We start from the raw sequence: 25428 nt of genomic DNA on the forward strand, positions 1-25428 counted from the left end.
GGGAAACTGGGAAAGGAGAAATTTACATGTAAATAAAGAAAATATCTAATAAAAAAAGGAAAAAAAAGGAAGTTATCTCTATTGGACTGAACTGTGGGCATGTCTGTTGAGCATTTTCTTGACTGGCAATTAATATGGGAGAGCCCCACCCAATGTGGACAGTGCCACCCGTGTAGGGGTGGACATAGGGATATAAGAAAGCAAGCCATGGAGAGCAAGCTGGTCAGCAGTGTTCTTCATATCCTGCCTAAAGGTTTCTCCCTTGAGTTGCTACCCTGACTTTCTTCCCAGCTGTAGAAATACTAGGATTATAACTGTGCTCTACCATATCCAGGTTTATGTAAGTTCTGGGCACCCAAACTCAGGACCACATATTTTATTAGCTGCCCCAGAGCTTGGAAAACTGTGGATGAACACCTTTCTGCACCAGGCTTTTAAGCCTGATTTGATGCACGTTTAGGCTCTGTCTTTTAGGCCCTCTTCACCTCCTTTCTTCCACCCTCTAAGAGAATCGAAGGTTTGGGATTTAGGAGAAAGGCTGGAAAACATGCTAAAGCTTGCCAGTTTTCAATAATCATATGAATGTTGCCATAACAACCTCTTGCACTTTTTCCCTTTTGGCCTTCAAACCATAATGCTTATTTCATGCAATAAAAATGGAGTAAAGCTCCCCTTTGATGGAAATGGATTTAGGTTAGGGGTAGACCTAACCCTGGAGGAGCTGAATCTCATTGATTTTCTTTCAAACTGGAGTTACTAAAAGGGCATAGTGATTGATAGGGTACCATGGTTCAGGGTTCTGTACCTTGTCCTCTATAATTTTCTGACTGCACAGTCTGAATTAAATTGCTATTTCCTTTATGTTCATCTTGCTTATGTGTAGTTCTCTGGGGTTATAGATGGCCAGTTCTCATCAGCTTTTTGTGATGGTAAATATTGTCAACATGGCAAAATCTAGGATCTTTTAGGAGATAAGCCTCCAGGGCATACCTTCTGAGGGAGTACCTAGATTAGGTTATCTGACCAAGGAAGATCGATCTTAACTGTGGTTAGAACAATCTGTGAGCTTCATCTTAAACTGAATAATATGGCAGCAGGTTTTAGCACTGGAAGTCACCATCTGCCTCCCTGTCTCCTGGCTGTAGATCTGTTGTGACCAGTCACCTCGAAATTCTGCTGTCCTGACTTCCTCACTGTGATAGACTCTACCCTCAAGCTGTGAGCCCAAATAACCCTTTCATCCTTAAGATGCAATTGCTAGGTTTTTCATTACAACAGCAAGGCAAGTAGTTAATGTTTTTCATCTCCTTTAGAAGTGACTATATTTATTTATTTGGTTTATGTGAGGAGCACACATCCACACAGCAGAGGCTGGAGTTCTCAGCTTCTACTCTATTGTGGCCCATGACTTGAATTCAGCTTGTTGAGCTTGGTAGGAAACATCTTTAGCATATCCAGCCCCCATCCTTCTCTTTTGACACTCAAACAAGTGCACCTTGAGAACCTGACCCAGAGCATGGGGCCTTGAAAGGAGCCAGTGGTTTTATTTTGATGTGTCAAGAGTCAGTGGGCCTTTTTGAGTTAGACAGCTGTTACAGCTCTTGAGGTTATGCCATACATAAGGTCACATGGGTTGAGGGGAGGTGGACTTTGTTCTCAGTAGATCGGTATCCCAGCAAGGTCCCTTCCACAGAAAAATCACCTTAAGAAAATCTCTCTCTAGTCTTTGGACCAGGCAGACATGCCATGCTTAAAGGCCGTTTGACCCTCACCTTTATCACCTGCACATTGAAAAGCGAACCGCTGAGTTCAACACCTTTTTGGGAATAAAAACACTCAGCAGAGTATGGAAGGAATTTATCTCAATATGACAAAGGCTATCTAAGAAAACCCTATGTCTAATTAAACACAGAAAACCTAAAAGTTTTTTTTCACAGGATCAGGGACAGGATGAGATGCCCATGTTCACCATTTGCATCAGGGTATTACTAGAAGCTCCACTTGGAACAACTGGACAGGAAAATCCAGACTCTGTGTGAGAAAGGAAGAAGCCAGATCTTCTGTAGGGGACATTCTCTTACATGTAGCAAACTCTCCAGGCCCTCCCCAGTCTTGTTAAAGCTGACACATGGTTCATCAAAGTTGTAGGGCATAAAACTAACTTACTGTATTCGCAACATGTATACACACTAATACTAAACTACCCAAAAATAAACTAACTAAATACAATCTGTAATAACATCAAAAAGTTAAAATACTCAGAAATACCTAAACTAAGGTTTAATTAAGGTTAAAAGCTGAAACTTTAAAACATCAGTGAAAAAAAGGTAAGTGGGAAGATCCTCCATGTTCATGGACTGGAAGACAAAAGATTATTAAAATAAATTAATTGCCCCTAAAACAACCTACAGATTTATTAGTCTCTATGATGATCCCAAAGGTATTCCTTTTCATAGAAACAGAAAAATGGACCCTAAGTTTATATGGAACTGCAAAAGGTTCAGAACAGCCATCATGTTTTTAAGAGAAGCAATGTTGGAACCATCACACTTCCCAGTACCAGAAAAATATATAACAAAGCTGTGATAATCAAAACTGTATGCTGCTGGGACTAAGTGGACACTCAGATCAGTGGAATGGGACCCAGAAACAAATCGATGTGCTTAGTCATCTGGTCTTGAACAAGGTGCTAAGCATGAACAATGGGGGAAGATAACATCTTCAACAGATGGTATCAGGAAGCCTGAAATAATTGGCCTGCAATCATACATACCAACCTGAGGTAGAGGGGATTAAAGGTTTAAGTGGCAAACCTGGGGCAGAATAGAAAAGCGTCACGACACTGCTTGGCAATGATTTCTTGACTGTTAGCTAGAAAGCACAAACAACAAAACCGAAAACAGAGATCGGGGCTGTGTCACATGGAAACCCTCTGTGTATAAGAAAAAAAGGTAGAGTGAGATAGCAACTCAGCATTTGCAAGACACAAAGAGGTTACCTTTCAGACTGTCTTAAAACGCTTCCAGCTCAATGCAACAAAGAAAACACAATTTTAGAAGCAAAGGACCTGAACAGAAACTTCCCCGAAGAAAACAAATGCATACCCATCAGTATTTGTCAAGATGTGCAGCATTACTAAATACTGACAAAATGCAAAATAAAGTCACAGTGAGCTGTTTCTTCATACCTGTGACTGTCACAGAGAGCAAAAGGAACACATGTTGGTAAAGATTTTGAGAGGTTGAGATGTAAAATGGAAAGGTCCAGCCATTAAGAAAAAAGTAGCATGAGTGAGCAGATTCCATCAAAAAATATGAACCCTGCCTTTTGATCTAGATCTAGCCTTCCTACCTCAGGTCTGTATATCAGAAAGATTCAATACCAGGATCTCCAGGAGACACCAGCACCCATGTGCAGCCTTATTCCCGATAGCCAGAGATGGAAGCAAACTGGAGGCTCACTGTTGAAGGTCCGATAAAAAAACATGTGGCATGGTGGAGACCCCTGTGGTTTAATTAGGGAAAGGCTGGAAGAAGCTGAGAAGGGCAACCCCATAGGAAGACCAAGCAGTCTTAACTAACCTAGACCCCTGTGATCTCTCAGACACTGAGCCACCAACCAGGCAGCATAGCTGGTCTGAGGCTCCGACACATACAGCAGAGGGCTGCCTGGTCTGGCCTTAGTGAGAGAAGATGCACCAACACTCAAGAGTCTTGAGGCTCCAGGGAGTGGGGAGGTCTGGTAAGGTTGGGGTGAGGACATTGGGAACTGTCAGAGGGCATACCAGTAGGGGTATAATGACTGGACTGTAAAAAAAGATTAAAGAATTAAAAAAATAAAAAAAAATGTAGCGTGGGCTTTAAAGTAGAATATTTTTGAGCTTTTCCTAAAGAAAGAATGGTGTTGTATTTCACATGAGGATATTATGTCAATCAAAATCAGTCAGATCCAAGAAGTCAAATGCTGCCCAATTAACTTGAACAAGGCATTCAGAACACCCAGATTCATAGAAGCAGAAAAGCTTAGGGGAGGGGCTGGGAAGCAGTACAAGCAGGGAGTTGTTCCCTGTGTATGTGGTGTGGCCTATGTGAGATGAGTGGAAGCAGGGGGTTGTTCCCTGTGTATGTGGTGTGGTCTATGTGAGATGAGTGGAAGCAGGGGGTTGTTCCCTGTGTGTGTGGTGTGGTCTATGTGAGATGAATGTTTTCTAGCAGTCTCCGGTGCAGCTTAGAGCCCATAGTTAACATTACTGCTTTGTGCACTTAGTATTTTATCAGTTTAGTACATCTTGCCACAATAATTCCAAAAAAATCAGAAGACAAAATTTTCACACCTTACTTTTTAAGGTTGTCATGAGAATACAATGATATAATTCCCATTAAATCTTTGATAATTTACCTATGCCATGACATGACTCATTTGTTGTTGTTGCTCTTTTTGTCTCCTACTGATGGACAACTTACGTGGTGTTTCAAAAATCTCCTGGTGATGGTCAAGTCCTTGCCATGCTGAGGATCAGTCAGCATGAGGTAACTATTCTAGAAGACAGTATAACGTGTTTATTGCCATTATTCAATCAAGCAAGCATTTGCTTCTGCTTGTCTATCATGTTCCAGACACCGTGGGAAACATGTTAACTGGATGTTAGCAGTTAGCATCCTGTCTCTTAGCAGTTGGACAACTTAGTTAGGAAAACTAAGCAGATAATGCGCCTCTGGGTGAACAGCCTTATGCCAACAATGCCTGCTTCTCAGGGCCTGGCGGTACTTGAAGATGAATGCATCCTGCGTGCGTGAGAGTTTCTCAGATTCTTCACGGTAAACTTGTGCTTGGAGGATTGCAATGCTGGCCAACCAGGGAAGAAGATGGTCATTTTATGTGGTCCTTCAGTGGTGGTTTGTATTAGGTCACCATTTAGATGAACCCAATGGTAAGGGTTCTCTTTATGTAATTCTCAGTTCTCAGAAGGTGTGTGGTTTCAAAGCATGATCTTTCCCTAGCCTGAAAGGAGTTTCTCGGTATGTGTTGTCTCCTGGGTCTGGCTTGCTGGTGACCTTGGCCATTGCTAGGTCGCAGGCTGTCCATAGGTAGCATTTGGCAGCCAGCATCATTTCTGGCAGGAGGTTGGAGTCAGAGCTTTACTCTCCGCTGTGCTTTCTGAAGAGGCAAGTTCATCAAAGATTCACCAGTGATACACATCAATCGGCAGCCAGATTAATTAATTGGCATCCTCATCTCTCATGTTTTCCCCCTCAAAAGTTCTACAACCAAGTAGTCTGTGGTCAACCTACACCACTCCAAAAGTGTTGATTAAAACTGTGCATTCCTGAGTTTGGAGAGAGGGCTCAGCAGTCAAGAGTTCTTGCTGTTCTTCCAGAGGACCTGAGTGAAGTTCTACGCATTCACTGGAGTGTCTCATAACTGCCTGTGACTCCAATTCCAGGTTACCTAACCCCCTCTTCTGGCCTCCGTGGGCACACACACATGTTTGTGCATACACAGAGATATAAACATGTACACATAAATTTTTAAAAAATTCTTTAAAAAAGAAATATGGGTTCCAGAGAACAGACACAAGTTTCTGGAACAGAAATCTTGTATGTGTGTGTGTATTATTAAAAAACATATGTTTATAGTTCTTAATGGGCTTAGTACCTTGTGCTTGGTGAGTCATGGTGCCTAATGTTTGATGGGCACCTGGTTACCCCATGCTCACAGCCAAGGCTGATCTCTGAACTCGAGACCCACCATTGGGACTCCCAATGTACAGTCAAAGTTGATGACTATCACTTGTCGGAGCATTTTCAAGTTTTAATATGTATATAAAAGGCCTGGGGAATCTTACTAAACTGAGGTTCTGAGTCTGGAATAACGGCTTAAATTTAGCATTTCTGATAAGTCCTCAGACAATATTGATAATGCTAGACTGTGGACCACAGTATGTAGCAAGAGCTTAGATAAAATACATTTAATTATTAAGTGTTCCATCCTTGATTAAAATAATCTTCTGCGTATCTTACAGATGATCTCTGTTTATTATTAATATTTTACTTCCTAACCTGTGTATTTCTAAGGCTACATAAAAATATGGGCCTGACTTGTGTTCACAGCCCAGTGTCTAAAACTCCCTGGGAGATGTAGACAACCACTGACTATGGTAAAGAACGGAATTGTAGTCAGTAAAAAAATCCAGAGAGGGGGCCCCAAGAAGCTGCTGTTTTATTTACTCAAAATGTTCATTCTTGCATCCTGCCCTCCGAATTTGTTCCAGTCAGGGAACAAATGGGGAGAACTCGGAAGACCCTAGGTTAAGGAACAAGAGCTCTGAAATATGTGTTTGGTTTTTTTTTCCAACTGGTTGGAATGTGTAGTCTAATATCCATAGATAGAGGCCATTGTCTAGAAATGTGCATTTTGCAACCACAGTACATGTTTCAGGTCCCTATAGGCTGCATCGAGGTTGGCTTTGCCCTTCAATTATGAGCTTGTGTTTCTCCTTGTCTGAAACAACATTTCTGTACATTCGTCTCAACCATCTCCATGTTTTAAAGGACCTCCAAGTGATCCTGATAAATATCCAATTTTGCTCACCCCTAGGGTGTGCGGGACTCATTATCAGGACGGCTGGGAAATGCAGCAAACGGCATGTGTGTTCTTCACAATCATCTATGCAAGGCCGGTGAAGAAGAAGCCATATCTGATGGAGGTGCTTTTGAGCAAGCAACAACAATAACGGAACTTTGATTGATTGTAGATTGAACAATAGGGGCTTTTTTTTGCCTTGCATAAGAAGAAGCCTGACTTAGCTGTTTGCTGGCATGGGTTCAACTGCAGAGCCATCAGGAACTATGCTTGTCTCTGCTTTATCTTCATCAGCCTCACACGCCTGCTTTCTTCCTCTTACCTATAACTTCATGTTTGCATAAAGCCAACGCGGCCTCGGGCATCATCCTCACATTCAAGGCAACGTGAAGAGTGAAGGACTCGTCTTTTTATCTGAACAGAGATTCCCATGAGCTTTCTGGGAGACTTTCAGTTTTTTTTTTTTTCTTGGCTAGAACTCACCATCCTACCCACCTGTGAGGAAGTCTGAGACATGAACAGAGAGTCCTCTTAGTAGGAGGTGTCTGTGAGAGGGTGAGGGTGGTCTCTGAATAGGTGAGGAAAGACATCTTCCACATGGTCCACTGAACCCTGCCAGGCTGCGATGACATCACAGAGGGTGACACATGCACCCCCTGTTCCATTCACTCTTTTTCTTTTAAGTATTTTTTTTCCTCCCTGCATAGAGTGCTTCCCCCAAGTGACCGGCTCCTGCTTCCAAAGTGGTCATATGTCTTTGCTGACAACAGCAGGTTATTAAATCCTCGGCACCCTTTATAAACCATGTAAATGCTCATCTGACCATTGCAGCCAGCTTTTCTAGTGCATATTGTATCATTCCCAGTGAACAAGTAAGGAAGTTTAGGCTCAGAGAAGTTAAGTAGCTGGGTCAATGGTACCCAGCTTAGTGAGGTGCAGATGGGTAATCTAAAACAAGGCATTGGTTCTAGAGTTCAGGCCCTGAGCACAGTGCCCTGGTCTACTCCTGTCTACATTGCACATGGATACAAAGCCCACTGTCATATTATAACTTAACTAATCACAGTTAGGCTTCATTTGTTGTTGTGGAAAGAACATGCACATGGGATGAGGAGTGAGGGTTGTGGAGCTATCTTCCAGGCAGGATTTGGCCACAGCCTCTCAAGCTATGAAGACACCCTGCCCTGAAAAATATATGTGTGTGTGTGTGTGTGTGTGTGTGTGTGTGTGTGTGTGTATATATATATATATATATATATATATATATATATATATATGTATATATATATATATATATATATATATATATATGTATATATATATATATATATATATCCACTTAGTTTTCTGGGAGTGAGGTAGCTTTTCCTTCATCCATGTAACTGCTCATAAGTTACCCATGTTCTTGTAAGTCCTCAACCAGTTCCTGTAAGTAACACCAATTAAATTCATTGGTCTTCTAAGCTATGTTTGGGTGGGATCTCTTCTTTGGTCTCTGTGTTGTTACTTCTGTCTGGGGTGAATAGATGTTTGTTCCTCTCTCCAGTGAGATTTCTCAGGAAAGAAAATGAAGGGGCTAGTGAGATGGCTTAGTGGTTAAGAGTGGCTCTTGCTCCTGCAGAGTAGCAGAATTTGGTTTCTAACACCCACATTGGGCAACTCAGTTATTTATAACTCCAGCTCTGGAGGATATAATGCCCTCTTCTGGGTAACACAGGAACTACACTCACATGTGCTCACACACACATAATTAAAAAAAATTATTTTCTGAAAATGTAACAGAAACTAAGGAAGGATAACTGGAGGCTTCTTTGAGGTGGAGTTAATCAGATATGGTGGTTTAAGCAGGGATAGCTCAGACTAGCAAAGTAGATTCCTTTCTAGAACGTTGGTGACCTTGTCCTGAGAGCTCATGAGCTTATGTGTGCTCATGTGCAGCATCTGTGCTGGGTCCAAGCAGGCTGGAGTTAGGAGAGTTTGAACTTAGTCTGCCATTATATTTGGCACCTTTTGCCTGTTGTGTGAGTTAAGATTCCTGCAAATTTTGACTTGCATTTCAGCTCTGAGAGCCCACCTCATGAACTAGCCAACCACAAAGGGGTTTTATTTCTTTTTGGTCATTCTTCAGCCTAACTGGAAGACTGAGAAAAGGATGGGTCTGAAACCAACTTTTAACTGATTTTTATCTCACAACAGATCTGATTTTCTTTGTTGAATAACTTTTTATAGACTCTTCTAGACAGAGGATAGCCCTGGAAGAATTCCCAGTTAGTGACAAAGAAATATGGGACCAGGATATCTGTAAATCATGGCTCATGTCCATTAAGCTACCTGTATCCTACTTAGATAATCAAATACATGTTCCATTGGTTTGCTCAGTGGTTCCAATAGGCCAGTATCTGGAAAGAAAAACCTATTTTCAACAATTATTGGTGGTAAGGATGCTAGGAGTGCGTGATTAAAGGGTAAAGGTGTCCACTCCATTATTAATTAAGAACTCTGAAGGGGCAGAGGATAGAGATAACTACCAGGATAAAAAACTGGAGACATGAAGAGAAGCCTCTGACTATCCATAGCTCTGGGCATCTAGAGATCTAAAGCCTTTCATTTCACAGCATGGTTTTCCCTTGGATCAAACAATCATCAAGATGTCCACTCTGTTATGAGGAATACCCAGAGAGACTAAGGCAGTGCATTCTCTGTATTTGTGGTATCAGTGGTCCTCCACTGGAGTTCTGTATTGTTTCTGTCCAGAAACTGTTTTCTGAGTACCTCAGTCGACCTGTTCAGGGTGGATGGCTGTCTTGGAAGGAGAGAGTGGAACTCCTCAGTGCCGAGAAGCAGCTGAGTTCACATTCTGTGTACTGAAGGTCAGACTTACTTCAGCACAAACATACAACTGCTGATTTGAATACACAACATAAAAGGGCAAGCCATACTTAATTTCCTCTTAAGCGCTCTTGCACCTGCAGACTTCCTGGAGCTCCCTCCCCCTCCGCCCCCTCCCCCCTCCGCCCCCTCCGCCCCCTCCCCAGGAGGAGCAGCTTGGAAGCACCTGGAGGCCAACTACTGCAGCTGTCTGCCTGAAGGCAAAGATTTGATCAGGTTTATGGAACCCGTGTGGTATGTCCTAACAAAACAATCCTCTACAGAGATTACAAAGCTTGAGGTGTTTTTAATTCTGAAGATATGCAAACTGTATGCCTACAAAAGTGAAGGGAGATTCCACAACAGTTGTACGGGATGGTTTCCAAGCATGTTCTATCCGGAGCTGGAGTTTGGTTGGCATTTAAGGTTGGGCATATTAATTATAAATTGTTTGAAGCAGCAAGAGACCCTGTGGTCCTGGATGCAGATTTGGTAAGATAGAAAATAATGTGTTTTGTTTTTGTAATTTTAATTTTATTAAAATTGCCACACATTCATTAGAAGGATTCTAATTGTTTTCTTCGAAATTTAACAAAGCACTAGATTTTCAAAAATAAAATAGAATCTCTAAAAGCCCCTGATAAAAGCTTTTTGGCTACATAAAGCACAGTAAAGAAGAATTTTGCTGTAAATCAGAGTTAATAAAGTAAATTTCCCTTGATTGATGGATTGAAGCAAAACTGTTTCCTCTGAAATCAGCTGCACTATCTGTCCTGACGTCTGCTCAGCTTTCTACACCCATCAACCCTTCCTGACTTATAAGGCAGCACACATTGTTGTCCCCAGGCCTGTCCCTCTTGCTAAATTGCTGTGTCCACACAGTTCCCAGTCAGAATCTTTATAGTACAATGTAAAAGAATGAAGCGTCTACCAGACTTAGTCACTCCCCATAACTGTGAAAGTTCTTAAGTCTCGGTCAAGTTAAACAAGTTTGTTCTTGACTGACAAGTTCCCTCCAAAACTTCCAGAAGGTGTTTGTTTGCTCTCAGAATGGTGTATGCCTCCCTCCCTCTCAAGCCATGAGACAGAGGCAGACAGACTGTGCCTGCTGGCTGCCACCCACCTGCCACTGCTGGGGCTGCTTTTGAGACTTTTGTTGAACCACGTTTGAGAGCATAGCTCTTGTGGACATGTATTGATTTCTGACATTAGCTTCTCAGCTTTGTTCTTGGAAATAACAAGAGCTACAAGCTTGAAAGCCTCCACTCTTCTGCACAGCTCCACGCGGGCAAAGGTAGGTGTCAAAGCTCCTTCCAGGCAGGTTTGGACACTCCAGGTGCGAGTCTCAGGCTTTCCTGGATTTAGGGTTATCCTCATGAATCTCCTGACTCACATTACAGGGTCTTAAGACTTGCTTACTGGAAAAGAATCCTCCCAAAGTTTGAGCCAGCTATCACATAATTTCCTCATTTATTATACACCCAGAAGCGGGCGATGGCTTTGTTCATTCTAGTGCACTGTAGTGCACTGTTGAGATCACTTCTTATTTAGTTTCAGAAAGATGAAGGCGACTGTCATGTGGAAAGAAACAAGACCTTGTGTGTGGTTGTGTTTGCATGTGTGCATGGGTACACAAGCCCATGCAAGTGCACAAAGGACAGAGGAGGACATGAGGGATCCTGTGCTGTCACTGTTTACCTGTCTTAAAACAGGATCCCTCACCAAATCTGGAGCTCACCGCTTTTAGGCTAATCTGGTTGTCAGTAAGCCCAGTTACCCTACTCTCCATTCCACCATTCATTTCTCTCTCCCTGCTTTCCTCTCTCTATCTCTCTATCCTCCCCTCCTTCCTTCCATCCCTTCCTCCCTTTCTTCCTTCCCCCTCTTCCTTCTTTTTTTCCTACCTTTTTTCCTCCTTCCTTCCTTCTTCCCCTCCCTCCTTCCCACCTCCTTCCTTCTTTCCTTCCTTTTCCCCTTTCCTTCCTTCCTTTCTCCCCCTCCTTCCTTCCTTCCTTCCCCCTCCCTCCTTCCTTTCTTCCCCCTCCTTCCTTCCTTCCTTCCTTCCTTCCTTCCTTCCTTCCTTCACAGCCCTTGGGGCACTGGCATGCATAGTCATATCTGGCTTTTTATGTGAGTGCTGGGGATCCTACCTCAGGTCCTCATGTTTGCACCTTTACCCACTGAGGCATCTTTACAGCTCTGGGGAGAAACATTGCTCAATTTCTTTGTCCCACACCTTATTTCTGAATCTTGCATCACACAACCTGAGCCCATTGCATCTTGGAACTTCTTGGCATCGCCAGAGAGTGAATACATGCACTTTCAATAAAGAGCATTTCCAGAAAGGACCTTATTTTCAAGGAGGATTTTAAGAGTTTGGAATCATCTAAGAGTCTGTAAAAGGTCTTAGCAACCATGCCAAAGGTGCAGGTTATTCAATGTTGGCGGATTCTCCTTACTCTGGTAGATATTTGAGCCAGCTCTTCTTGCCCTATGGGATAGAGTAGGGCTGATGCTTACCTTGTGTTGTACCCATTGTGGAGCAGATACTGGTACTTGGAAGGAGTGAGAACCATAGACAGTAAAAGAACACATACCAGCTTGCCTCATGGCACTTTCTCAGCAAACGCACATAAACCTAACAATAACAACAACAACAACGACAATGACAAGAGCTAATTGCATTTAATCCGTGGAATCCTTGAGGTGGACTGAGTGCAAACTCCTCTAAGAACCAAAACTTTTCTTGAGAAGTTGTTGATGGGCTGAACAGAGAATTCTGCCAGCCTTGTGTTGAGAAGACCACAGGGAACTCTTACTTAAGACGGGGTTCAGATTATTTTTGGTTTTCATTTCAATGGACAGCAGCTATATAAGATGGATGTTATGGAATCGGTGCCTCCCAAAACCACGTGAGGTAAAGATCCAACTCTTTACTATGCACCGGTCACCACTAAACATCTCATCCTCTCAGTTTGTCTTAGTATAAAATGTCAGTGTTCCATGTTTCACGCTTCACGTATTTAGTGGCTCTCTTAGTAGATGACAAGCCTGTTCCCTTGCTTCTTATTTAACAGTTAATGGAGGCTTCTCATTATCTGTTTGTGGCCCATGCTTCCAGATTCTTCTCTTTGCCCACTTTGCCTCAGCTCCTGGGCTTTTCTCCGCCTCTTACATACAGTGACTCTTCCGTGTGACTCTCTCCATCAGACAACCTCCCCCAAAGTCTGCATGCCTCGGTCAACATCTCCTCTGACAAGTCTGCCTCTTGGCTAAGCTCTCCCCATTTTTACTCGTGAAGAAAAGAATGCCCCCACCTTGAGGTTGCCACACATTTCCCACTATTAGCCTGTCTGCCTTGTTGTGTCATGGAGTATTTGATGAAAACACTCTCATCATTTGTCATCTCCCTTCACACAGTGTGCTGTGCAGGGCTTGAGTGAAGAGAGGTCATGTTTCTCTTAGGTTTGGAGTTCCAGGCTGACTAAATGTGTGCCCCTGTCCAGGTTGATAGACCTGTGATGGACTCACGACTGTGCTCAAGTCCCAAAGCTCTACAGAGACTGTGACCCAGGGAGCAGCTGAGACATAGGACAATTTATAACCATCCCTAGTTCCCTACAGCCTGCCCCTTTGTAAGAGAGGCCAAAAGAGAGGAAAGCACAGCCTAATACCAGACTGGTGAACACACAGGTTGATGACAGAACAACATAGACATAAACAGTTCTTGTGGATAGGAAGAAGGGGCAATAGAATAGTGAGCTCGGTAGACAAGGGACCAACGAGTAGAAATAAGCTAGACAGCTGGAGAGATGTCACCATGGGTAGGGGAACATCCTCAAGATTGCACTCCTCATGCTTTGGTGCCACCTGACTCTGGAGATTAGACTCAACCCTGGAGAGAGCAGTTGGGCCACACTGACAAGACTCAGCTTTGGCAGAACTTGAGGACTTTTAAAATCAAGTTTAGTTATAGAAAATTGAAGCCTTCTCTTGTAGATCCAATTTTGAGAGTCAAGATGGATGAGTACCATCTGCAGGGTATTTGGGGCCCACAGTGAATCGGGTGAATATTTTTAATGGTCTTACTACCGTCCTTATTTTTAAATTGTTATTTAGGAAGGCCTTAAAGTCACAAACATAACCTGAAAATATTTTAATTTGAACATTACAATTAATCATCACTAACTAAATTACTATTAGATTCAGAAAAAGCTAAAAATGAGAATATGGATACTTTACTCCATAGTTAAGGAATGGATGGAGACCAGAATATAGACAGTGTTGAATGTTGAGAAATGCTGGGCCAGTGAATGTAACAGTCATGTCGACAAGCTCTTAGAAAGGTACAGTCATGCACAGACACTATCTTTCTATCTTATGTCAGTGTACTCAACACTCTTGTAGACTTCTCATGAGCAAAGAATAAAGAATATTAGGTCTAGACTCCTGGGGAAGGAGAGTGCCCAATAGCTGTCAAGGAAAGAGACGAACAAATACAGTGATGTGACTAACCATTATGGACATTTGATACTTAGGGGTTGGGAAGGAATGCAGATAAATTACATCTAGATTAACAGTAAAATCTCAGGGACTAAGATTTGATGAGGTAAGGGGTAAGCACAAAGGTTCCCAATGGTAGCTCTCGTAGGTCTCCTGGTGACACCAGTGTGATATCCTTTCTTCTTCTAAAATGAGAAGAGAAAGAAGGGCTGAAAACTCATGGGTTGCAGGATGAAGATCTTCAACTGTGGCCTTGAGAAGACCCAAAGCTCTACTTGTTGTAGAAGTCTACCTGACCCGGTGGTCAAATTTAAAGCTTCCATCAAAGTTTGAAAAATGCCAGAGAACATAGAGAACTGTGCTAAGACAATTTACTTGAAATAACATGTCTTCTTGGGGAGTTACTACTTTCTGTGTTAACTTGCGCATGTGGAGGTCAAATGACAACCTTAAGCTCTGTTTCTCAGGAGGTGTCCATCTTGTGTCTTGAGGTAGGGTTTTTCATTGTCCAGGAATTTGCCAAATTAGGCAGGCTGGTTGGCCATGAGCCTCAGATGTATGACTGCCCTCTGCTTCCCAGTGCTCCGGTTACACGTATGTTTTGAAATTGGGTTCTTGGGAATCAAACTCAGGAGGGCATGTTTGCAAGGTAAGCAGTTTACTAAGTCAGCCATCCCCAACCCTGAATTTATTTTTAATGTAGAAAAAGAGATCACAAGAGAAGCATTGTCCTCGGATAACAGTGCATTAGCTCCTTTACTCACATTCCAGCCTCAGGGAAATGCTTGAAAATGATTCTGAGCATAGAAATGGAGTTGCTGCCTTTAGTTGGTCTCTTCTTTCTTCTCTAGTGCCCCTCCTTTTCTCTCTACATTTCTCTGATTGAGAGGTAGCCTAAGGATCCTGAGGGGTGGAGCTAAAGCTCAGGCAGGATTATCTGACACACCAAAGTGCTTCAGATCTGTGTTTGAATGGGTTTGCTATCAGGACACCACTCAGGGAGATGGCTGGCTACCTGCCCCCTCTGTGCCGTGGGACAAGTAGACCCCTGTATATTACCCTTGTAAAGAGACCTTCTCTATAACAGGATGAACCTGCCTTGTCTGTGGGCAGGCACCCTGAAAGAGTGCCTGGGCTTCTTGAAGTGCTTGTAAGCAGGTGATAGCTTTCAGGTGTGTAGACTCACGAGGAGAAGGTATTAGTTTTCCCACAGGAGATTTTAAAATGCATTTCCCTATGCCTAACTGTTTGGTGCTAGCAATCAAACTCAGAGCTTCTTGCCTGCCAGGTAAGCACTCAGCTGCTGAGCTGTGTCAGCAACCCTGGGTGTAAGCTCTTTGCTTTAAGTAGACTGGCTCATATTTTACGCTGAGTGCCAACCTTGACACCCAGGTGTCTCATAGGGCCACCCAGCAGGATGGTAGTGGACTCTTGTTAAATCTCATGAATCTTCTTTTAAGTCGAGAATAAGTTTGGAGACACAAGTCTATAATCAGAGTGCTTGGTTCCCATTTGCTTCAGTCTGAGAGAGCAAAGACAAACTTTCCTTTCTTTGGGTAGCAGAAAGTGTCTCATTCATCCTCATGAAGGCAAAAGCTTCCATGTTAATAACATTGGACTGAATAGAGATGGATAAAGATACCAAGGCTTCATCGTCAGGGATTATTATACTGGCAATTAGGAAACAAATGCTTTGTAATCTTAGACCACAGTGAGATCAATTTTCCCTTCTTTTTACACAGATGTGATGAACATGCTTTGTATCCGTTTGTCTGCCTGCTAATTGTGTGAGATGCTTCCAAGGACAGTTTCCTGGTCTCTCTCTGTGTATCTTGGATAGGATCTCTCAATGAGAGTATTGAACCAGCTGTACTGTAATTACCCAGGGGAGTGATTCAGAGTGTTTGTCCATAACTTCATACTCCTAAGTCTAAGGAAACCCAAATTTGTATACACATGCATACATACATGTAAAAGTGATATGCGTACATAGATAAGTTTATGTGTGTATATGTATGTGTAAAGCAAATGTGTATGTATATCTATGTAGTAAAGCATCTACCATTTTTTTTTATCCATCATTGAATATTTATTCAACCTCCCTTTATTTTTTCTTTCTCTCTTTCATGCCCTCTCCCACCCTTTCTATTTTTCCTTAGGTAAATCTCTTACAAACTGGGTTTCAGAGGTCCAGAATTTCATGTAAAGTGACTCATCTCTGAGGAGAGTAATGGTGTTGGATGGGTAGGAGGAGGCCTTTGCTCTGTTGGGTGGAGGAAGGAAAACAGACTTGCACAGAGGGGTCAGAGGGATGTCTAGAGTGGGTGAGGGGATGGTTACTTGTGAGTTCCCTCGGCAGACGGGTCTGTATTTCATTTGTGGGTGGGGTGAGAGGTTGGAAGAGGAGTGTGTGAATCACGGCTCTTTTTCTGTAATTTTCTCATTCCTAACTTGGGGTTGAAAACAGCTGATCACTCCCTGGCCTACACCATAGTTACCCTCTTGGCCCTGAATGGTTGGAATAGAGAGAAAGAGATGAGGGAAGCAGGTGCTCCCTGAGAAGAATGCGCTGAAGAGGAAGGGGAGGCCAGGGGTTGTTAGGTCTATAATTCTCTGCGTACAAACCTTGATGTTTGCAAGAACAGGCACAGTAAGGCACTTGCCAGAGTTCTTTGCAGTCTCCAATGTGAGTTTTTAGTAGCTTCTCATTTATAGAGTTTAATTTTGTTATCCCTCTGTACCCCAAATCAGGCCATCTTTCCTCAAGGTATCTCTCACCTCACCTCCCAACAACATGGGGATGGCAGCACTATTCCCTGGTACGCAGGGCTCAACCTGTTCTGAGGTACACTCAGAGCAGGTCTGTCAGTCAGCAGGATGGAGATTGGTAAAATAAATGTGTAAATCCATGAAATATATGTTAAACTGCATTAACAGGATTCCTCAACTCCTCCCACTTCAGCTTGGAGCTTTTTGTCTGTTTTCTTTTTTTTTTTATAATCCCATTAAAAAGAGTAAAGCCATAATGGAAACTATATTTTCATTTTAACATTATCTTAAAATATGACACATTATTAAATTTGTACAAACTAAATGTGCTATTTTATGTGTTTTTTTTTTTTTTCAGCAGATTATGAACCTAAGGGTGAGTACCAGTTAAACATTTTGAACAAGCTCAGGGAAGCTTCCCTACGTTGCTCAGGTGCAAGACACTGAGATGGGCCGGGGCATGTGAGCTGGAGATCAATATGGCTGAGAGGTATCCGCCCTACCCTACATCCCTACCTATATCCTTTTCAGCATGGTGAAACCCACTTGGTTCACCCAACTGCAGCCAGGGAAGTCAGCGTGAAGGGTAGTAGGTCAGGAAAGAGGAAGGAAATCCCACAAGGAATCTGATGTATCCATTCACTCAAAATGTTCAAACTGGCTCTATTTGTGGGTTTGTGTGGAGTACCATTACTTCAACTTCTTCCTCTTCAGTATGCCGGACCTTAACTTCTAGATAATTTCTCAACTTCTACACATATGTTATTGGAAGGAGGAGAGTGGAGGGTGGTGTGAAAGGCAGGAAAGATGGGAGGGCAGTGAGAGATGAGCAGTTCTTCCTTGAGTCAAGGGAAATCCGGATGCAGAGCCCTGACCCTCCCAGGTGAATCATTCTGTCTGCTTGTGTCTGCGGTTGGTGGCAGTTCTGGCTTGAAGCACATTCTTAGAGTGAGACCGTTTGTCTTTGCACTCTGTGTGTGCTTCCATGTTATTCTCTCAGAGCTCCCCTGCCTCTCTCTTGATGGAGATACCAAGAGGACACATACTCCAACACAATGACCTCTCCGTCCATGAGCTCCCCGATCCCAGTCATGTTTTCCAACTCCTTGAGGAGTTGTGCCCACTCTTCTCCCATGATGATCAGTGTCCACACCACAGACCGAAGTGGAACCTGATGTTCAGAAAATATGTGCTTATGGAGAGCTGTGCTGAGTCTAACCCACGGAGTGCAGTCTCTTAGGACGAACTGTTGGTTACTTTAAAATGAAGAGGCGAGGCATTTTTAAGAAATGGAGCCTTTTGTTTGGCAGGAGAGGTGGTGCCTGCCTTTAACACCAGCCCTGGAGAGGTAAAAGCAGGCGGATCTCTGTGAATCTTAGGGCATCCTGCTCTACACAGTGAATTACAGACTTGCCAGGAGGGCTGCATCCTGAGCCCCTGTCTCCTAATATGTACTTCTGTCAGTATGTGTGGTGGTCTTACAATCTGGAGCGGGAGAGCATAAAACCTGAAAACTCTCAGAACTATTAGGATGCCCGTAGTGGCTAGGATTCCCATGCTGCCTTGCTGTAACAGTAACAGCCAATAAGAGGTCTAGGTAATAGGTAGGAAATTTATAAAGGCTATGGCCATTCTAAGCATGTTTGAATTTCTAATTATATATTGAAATATTTTTTGACAACTAAAACTTTCTTAGAATTCGGGACCAAAGAGATGACACAACAATTAAGGGTACTGGCTACTCATCCAGAGCACCTGGGTTTGGTTCCCAGCACCCACATGGCAGCTCAGAACTATCTGCAACTGCAGCTGTGGGAGATATGATGCCATCTTCAGGCCTCCGTGGGCACTGCATACACAGACATACTTGCAGACAAAATGCCTGTACACATAAAATAAATAAAACAATCTTTCTTAGAATCAGAGCATTGTGGACATGTGTTGATGCCCCACCCCATGTGTGGCTGTGCATACAGTCTTCTCGGGAAGAGGGATGTCTCTCTGCTGAAGTCCTGGAGGTTAGGCTCAGGGCTGGCATGTGAAGGCAATTATCTACCATTGAACTATACTTCATTTTTCTTTTAATTTCTGTATTTTGAGTCAAGGTCTCACTGAATTGTCCTGGCTAGCCTCCAACCTACACTGTCAAGGAAATCCTTAACTTTGTGATCCCCCTGCCTCAACTTCCTGCTGTTCTGAGATTGTACCTGCACCAACCAGGCCTACGTAAAATGTGAACTTTTACAGTGATTTCTTTTTCAATACAAAACTGGAAAATGTTTTTTCAAAGTGTCATACTTTCATAGTTGTAATTAGTATAATTAATTATTAGCCAAATTTTCCATTGTTGAAATATTATTTTTATCGCAAGCTAAAATTACTATTTTCATTTGCATCACAGAGTAGTTTGGTAAAATTTCAAAACATTACAAAACTTCCCTTGAGATATACTGGTTCATAATGGAATAATTTTTATTCCTCTGGGTCAAACATGGCGAATTTAGTTGTTTTTATTAATTCTTGCCTCAGCATATAATTTTTAGAAGGTTAATTTCCATAACAGAAATGATTTTCCTCTATTCTATAAGAAGCCATTTCTGATGTCAAATTTTGTTTATATTGCTCTTAAAAATGAGCCAGAGTCTCTCTGGTTATGTCTTTTCTCAACAGCTTATCCAGTATTAACCTGCCACTGGAAGAGGAAAGACGTATTTAAAAGCAAAGATGGTCACATGTTTCCTTTTAGGCATGTGATGGTAATTAGAAATGGAAAGATACCTTTTGATTTTTACAGTTTGTGATGGTTGCTAAGTTCAATTTTGGAAGGGAAGAAATCCCTCCTAGCTCTTCTTGGAACTGATAATTTTGTCATTAGAAAAGTAGCACAAATGAAGTAGATAAAACACAGATGATAGCACAGTTCATCTCGCTATGCCCCTCTCTCCTCGTTTTTTGCCCAGGAGGTCGTGCCATACCTTCCAATCATCTGCTTCCTTGATGACCAACCTGACAGACAGTGCCCTGTGCTTCCTCCCTTAGCTCTTCTCTTTCCACACTCCCTTCCAAAAACCAATTTCAGAACATAGCATGATGAGGAAAATTTTCTGTATTCTCTCAACAGATCCCATGTGGAGTTCTGTCTTGTGAGTACATGGAAGGCCAAGGCTGAGGCTCTGGGTCCTGGCTACACTGGTGCCTGGGGAAGACCAAGGTGTCTTCAGTTGCTTTGAAGGAGAAAGGGCAGAGACACTGTCAGGGCCACGCATGGAGAGCAATGGAAAGAGAGAGAAAGAGAGAGAGAGAGAGAGAGAGAGAGAGAGAGAGAGAGAGAGAGAGAGAGAGAGAGAGAGAGAGAGAGAGAGAGACAGAGACAGAGAGAGAGAGACAGAGAGACACAGAGACAGAGAGAGACAGAGAGACAGAGAGACAGACAGAGACAGACAGAGACAGACAGAGAGAGACAGAGAGACACAGAGAGACAGAGAGACAGACAGAAAGAGAGACAGAGACAGACAGAGAGAGACAGAGAGACAGAGACAGACAGACACACTCACACAAGAGAGAGAGAGAGAGAGAAAGAGAGAGAGAGAGAAAGAGAGAGAGAGAGAGAAAGAGAGAGAGAGAGTTGACAGTGGCTGACCTGCTGAGTGACTTGGAAACATGCAGCTAATGAGGATCTTTGGAAAGAAATACTGTATGCTGAGTGAAGGGCTCCCAGGCTCATCTCTTCAAGGTTTACATGCTTAGCTGGTGCTCTGTGTGCTTGCTAGCTTTTCTTTGGAGGAGGAATGTCTGTGTAGAATCTTCCTGTAGTCTTGGCATAGGGCAAAACACAAAGCTACCTATGTCTGACCTTTCAATCTCAGTAAAAGCCCCAGAAGAAAGCATTCCAGGTTAGGGAGACAGCTCAGCTGGTGAAGTGGTCATGATCAAAGCATGAATATCTGAATTCAAGCCGTGGAACCAAAGTGTTTTTACAAGGCTGATCTTGGAGGTGTGCACATGAACCTTAGCAGTAGAGAAACAAAGACAGGCAGATCCCTGAAACTGCTAGGCAGCCAGCCTAGCCTCCTTGGTGACATCCAGGCAAGCAAGAGATTCTGCGATAGGAGACAATCAAAATCAAGCCAAACCACAACAAGCAAACGAGGTGAAATTACAACTGCTACGAGTTCAAGTGTAACAGTCATTTCACACCTGGAACTCAGTGTTCCATGCTGATCACTCTCCCCCTCCCCCACCCTGCTTTTACATTCTTTCCACCCCTTCTTCTTTAATGTTCCCCAAATGTTGGAAGAGGTGATATAGGCATCCCATCTATGGCTAGGCATTCACGATCATTTCTTCAAATACTTTGGCCCGTCCTGAGTCTCTGCTCTCAGGGCTAACCACTGTGAGAAGAAGCTACTCTGTCCAAAACTGAGAGAAGTTGTAATCTATGGGCAGAAACATAACTGGGCATCAAATCCCATCAGAAAGAGGTTGGGTACCCCTTACAGACTCAACACTATTGTGCCTGTCTGTAATTCCCTTCCCAATTTGTATTGTAGCACTCAGGGTCCCCAACTGAGTAAGATTGGTGATAACCATTTTCCCCAGCAGCTATATGGCATCTTCTGGCATGATGAAAGCTAGCCATTGGGGAGGAAGCTTACATTGTAGTTTCACTTGGACCTCTCTGCCTGTAAGGACAAAGATGTATGTCATCAGACTGGGCCTGACCACACTCTGTCATGAGAAGGAGGGAGGCTCTTGAGCCCCTAGTCCTCCCTGAAAATCTATATATAGTTATGGTTGATGGGGAAGAAGAGGCATTTTCCTCAGTGGTAGCTAATGGTGAGGTGTCCACGTCCCTGTAAACACTCCTGAGGAGATCACTGGGTCACTCTAATGGACACACAGAGGACATGATGGCAGGAGACTCACTGGGTCACTCTCACAGACACACAGAAGACATGATGGCAGGAGACTCACTGGGTCACTCTCACAGACACACAGAAGACATGATGGCAGGAGCACTATTGGGAAGAGGAAGAAGAAGGTCATTTGGAGGTGAGGATCCAAGAAAGGGTAATGGGGTGAGCAGAGTCAAAATACATGTAATAGCTGAGATTGTCTTCTGACTTCCATGTGCAGGCACACACACTTGCATACACATGAAAATGTGTGTGTGCACATACACCAACTGACCTACCAAGGGTCTCCACTTCTTCACCTCTATGTACTAAATATACCTTTTATGGACAACTTTACCCCCTCTGTGGCCTGAACTATGAATAGTATGGCATCTAGTTTAGCAGGAAAGTGTCATGACTCCTCGTGGATCTCTTTTAAGAGGAATGAAATATTGTATAATCAGATGATGATCATAATTGTATGTTCTGTAAATATCTAAAGAACAACAAAAACACCAAGCTGTATTTTCCAGTAAGTTTTGTAGTATGTGGATTCTCTCAATACCGCTGTAAAATTCTCTAAGTTATCCTTAGATTCTCATCTTTCCTGTGAGTTCTGCAGAACTTAGGCTAACATTAGCTGAATGCTGCAGAGGCCTGAACTTCAACTTGCAGTGTTTATTGATGTCACTGCATCATATTTGAATACCCCGTGTTTTCCCCTTTCCCTAAGCTTATTTCTCTTCAGGATTGATCCAAAGGGATGTTCTCACTGTTCTTCATACCACTCCAGTGGTAGTGACTCTTCATACCACACAGTGACTCACTGTGCTTCCTGCACTCCAGTCAGCCACCAAATCTGAGGGAGTCAATGGCAAAAGCTTAGAGAATTTTACAGCTGTATTGAGAGAATTCACATAGTACAAAACTTACTGGGAAACGCAGTTGTTGTGTTTTTTAGATATTTAGAGAGGATACTATCATGATCACTGCCTGATTACAGAATATTTCATTTCTCTTAAAAGAAATTCACAAGCAATTCCCATATCTACTTCTCCCACAGCTCCTTGGCAACCATCAACTAAGGCATTTCACACAGGTGGAAACATACCATATTCTCTACTTATCAAGATATTTTATCCATTCAGTATTCAACACCTCTTGTTTTGGTTGATGAAACCAGACCACAGCCTGGATTTTGCCTTTAGGCATAAAATGCAATTGGAAATTAAAGCTTTTAAATGTTAAAAACAATACCCCGTTGTATGGATGGACTGTATTTGCTTGTTGAAGGTGACCTTGGAGGTTAGATATAGAGTGTCATGAATTGGCTGCTGTGATTGCCTCCCTGAAGGACTGGATTGTGCCACAGGAGGGAATGGCTGCTGTTGTACCTGCAATAATTAGAGACAGCTCCTTGTAATATTTCACTTAGAAAATGGCATCGAGCAAGAAGCCATGTTTGGGAACTTACAGAACCTGCCTCTGTGGTTTTGATAGTATAGAACTTCCATCCAAATTCTTATTGTCTACTTATACATTAGTTGCTCTCAGTCCTTATCAGAGAAGTCCCGTTCTGCAGTGGGGGAGAGGGGGAGTTAGTGAATAAACTCACAGTTGATCAAACTGAAGAGAGTAAGAATCATTAGAATGCTCACTCACAAACAGGACATCTGTATCACCCCAACTTCCCCAAGACTCAGGGAAGACTCATCTTTGAAGAGGGGCAGAAAGATTGTTAAGAGCCAGTGGTTGGGAAGGACCAGAATGAGACAGCGTCTTCTTGTCATAGCACGATGCCTGCATTCATAAGCTTGTAGGGATTGGAGTTCCTGTACAAGGTCAAGCTTTCAACATCCTAGCACGGAGAGTGAAGGACCCACAAAGTTTCTACTCTGACCTGAAGCTATTGACAGTTGGTGGCTTCTTGGAAAAGAAGAGTCACTTTTCTTTAAAGGGATAGCTTCTAGTAGGTCAAGCAGGCTCCTGTAGATAGCATCACATTCAGAAGTATATGGATTCAGTGGGTTATTTCTGGGGAAAAAAGCCAGAAAGCTAGAAGGAAGTAAGAATGAGGGAGTAGATTTTGGAGGCAGTAGCAGGAAGAGTAGGGAGTTTATATGATCAAAATGCATCTCATAAAGATAGGTTCTAAATGTTTAGAACCTTTAATTCCAACACTTGAGAAGCAGAGACAGGCAGATTTTTTGAGTTCTAGGCCAGCAAGGGTTACATATTGAGACCATGTCTAAGGAATACACTGTATAGCATTTGAAGAATTAATAAAATATTATATTAAAATGCTATCAATCTCATCACTCTGTTTTGTAGACAATTTCTTGTGTTTCAGTCCCTTACTAAGGTCTGTGAATCCCCGATGCTGCTTTCCTTTTATCTCTTTCTTTGGTGATTTCTTTACATGGACTCTAACATTTAATAGTGGATTCCTTCTCTCTTCTTCATTGACAAGTCACCCCAAGCTTGAAAGTTGCAAACCCACCGTTTGCATGCTCAGGAGTCTGTAGGTCAACACAGCTTGTGAGCCTCACCTCTGAGAGCTGAGTGCTGCCTCCACAGTATGGGCTGAGCTCACTTCTGTATTTGAGGTCAGCTGGCACTGGGCTAGGGACTGGGCTGGTCTCCTTTAGCCCTGTGTGCTTGTCGAGTACTTGGCTGAAGCTGTTGGCTGGGGGATCTTGGTTTTCTGCCATATAGCTTCTCATCTTCAACACCACTTGCCCAGGCATCTTGGCATGGCAGTCTCTAAGCATCAAGAGCAAGAGAGAGAAGCTGCTGGGTCTCTTGAGGCTACACCAGAGGCTGTGCAGTATCGCTTCATGACACTTTAAAAGTCAAAGCTAGAACCAAGGTCAGTCCTGATTCAGTGGGAAATAAACCAGCTCCCGATGGGAGGAATGGAAAAGTCATGCTGAAGAGGAGTACTCAGAGAAGCAGGAGTGATTCACCAGGGCCACACATTGCTTCTGTCACAGCTGTATGTCATAACTGCCTATAGAGTGAACCGCACAGCTGGATGGGCAGCAGACAGAATGATGGACAAGGGCAGGTAGCATACTGCTAAGTACTAGGTTAGGGGCCCTACTTCATCATCTACCAATGTTTATTCACATAAAGAAGAAAGGAAGGAGAGTCCATATGGTTTAGAGTCTTCCTTGAGCTGAGTCCCATGATTCCATAGTTGTCGGTCACTGTATCACATCACGGGTACTGAGAGCTGCCCTGTGCTTTCTCAACAGGGCTGGAATCACCCATGGGTACCCACTACTAATGACCTCTCACCAGTGCATTTTTTGTGGGGACATCTCAAATGTTGTTTCCCTTGTTAGTCAACCACCTAGACACAAGGACATGAGAGGCATTCTCTGAACACTTCTTTTTTGTATTATTGGTTCCTTTGAAATGACTCTTAAGATGCTCTGCTTAACATTGTCATAGATGCGATCCCTTTAACACAAGGCAGGCGTAGGCGCTTCCTTTTCACTCAGCCCCCTTAAGAAAGGCAGTTTGGAGAATGTTTCTTGCAATTTAGAAGATTAGGCTTCCTTATGATTGTACTTAACATTGCAGAGTATATTCTTTCAACTCTTTTCAGGCCCTTTGTCTCTCTGTTTAGTATAAATTAAATAGACCAGGCCAGCCGCTGAGCTCACAAAGGCTGACTTGCCAGGTTTCAGGTTAGTTACTTCCTTTGCTTAGGAAAGACAATATTTAATCTTCCAAGCCCCGAAAGATCTTTAAATTACACACTAGAAAAGAGTCCAACCATAGAAATATTGTTTGGGTCTTACTG

The 25428-nt window shown here is 43.0% G+C and overlaps 1 long non-coding RNA gene across 1 annotated transcript in view; it reads right to left on the minus strand.

Moving 5' to 3' along the window:
• Positions 1-7155, minus strand: part of LOC116098438 — a 7994-nt gene extending 839 nt beyond the window's left edge. Inside the window, exon 1 of the long non-coding RNA XR_004121852.1 lies at positions 7078-7155. This is a non-coding gene — a long non-coding RNA (uncharacterized LOC116098438). The remainder of the gene's footprint in view (positions 1-7077) is intronic.
• Positions 7156-25428: the final 18273 nt, after the last annotated feature.

Source organism: Mastomys coucha, unplaced genomic scaffold (assembly GCF_008632895.1).
Source record: "Mastomys coucha isolate ucsf_1 unplaced genomic scaffold, UCSF_Mcou_1 pScaffold20, whole genome shotgun sequence".
In the NCBI taxonomy this organism is placed as follows: Eukaryota; Metazoa; Chordata; class Mammalia; order Rodentia; family Muridae; genus Mastomys; species Mastomys coucha.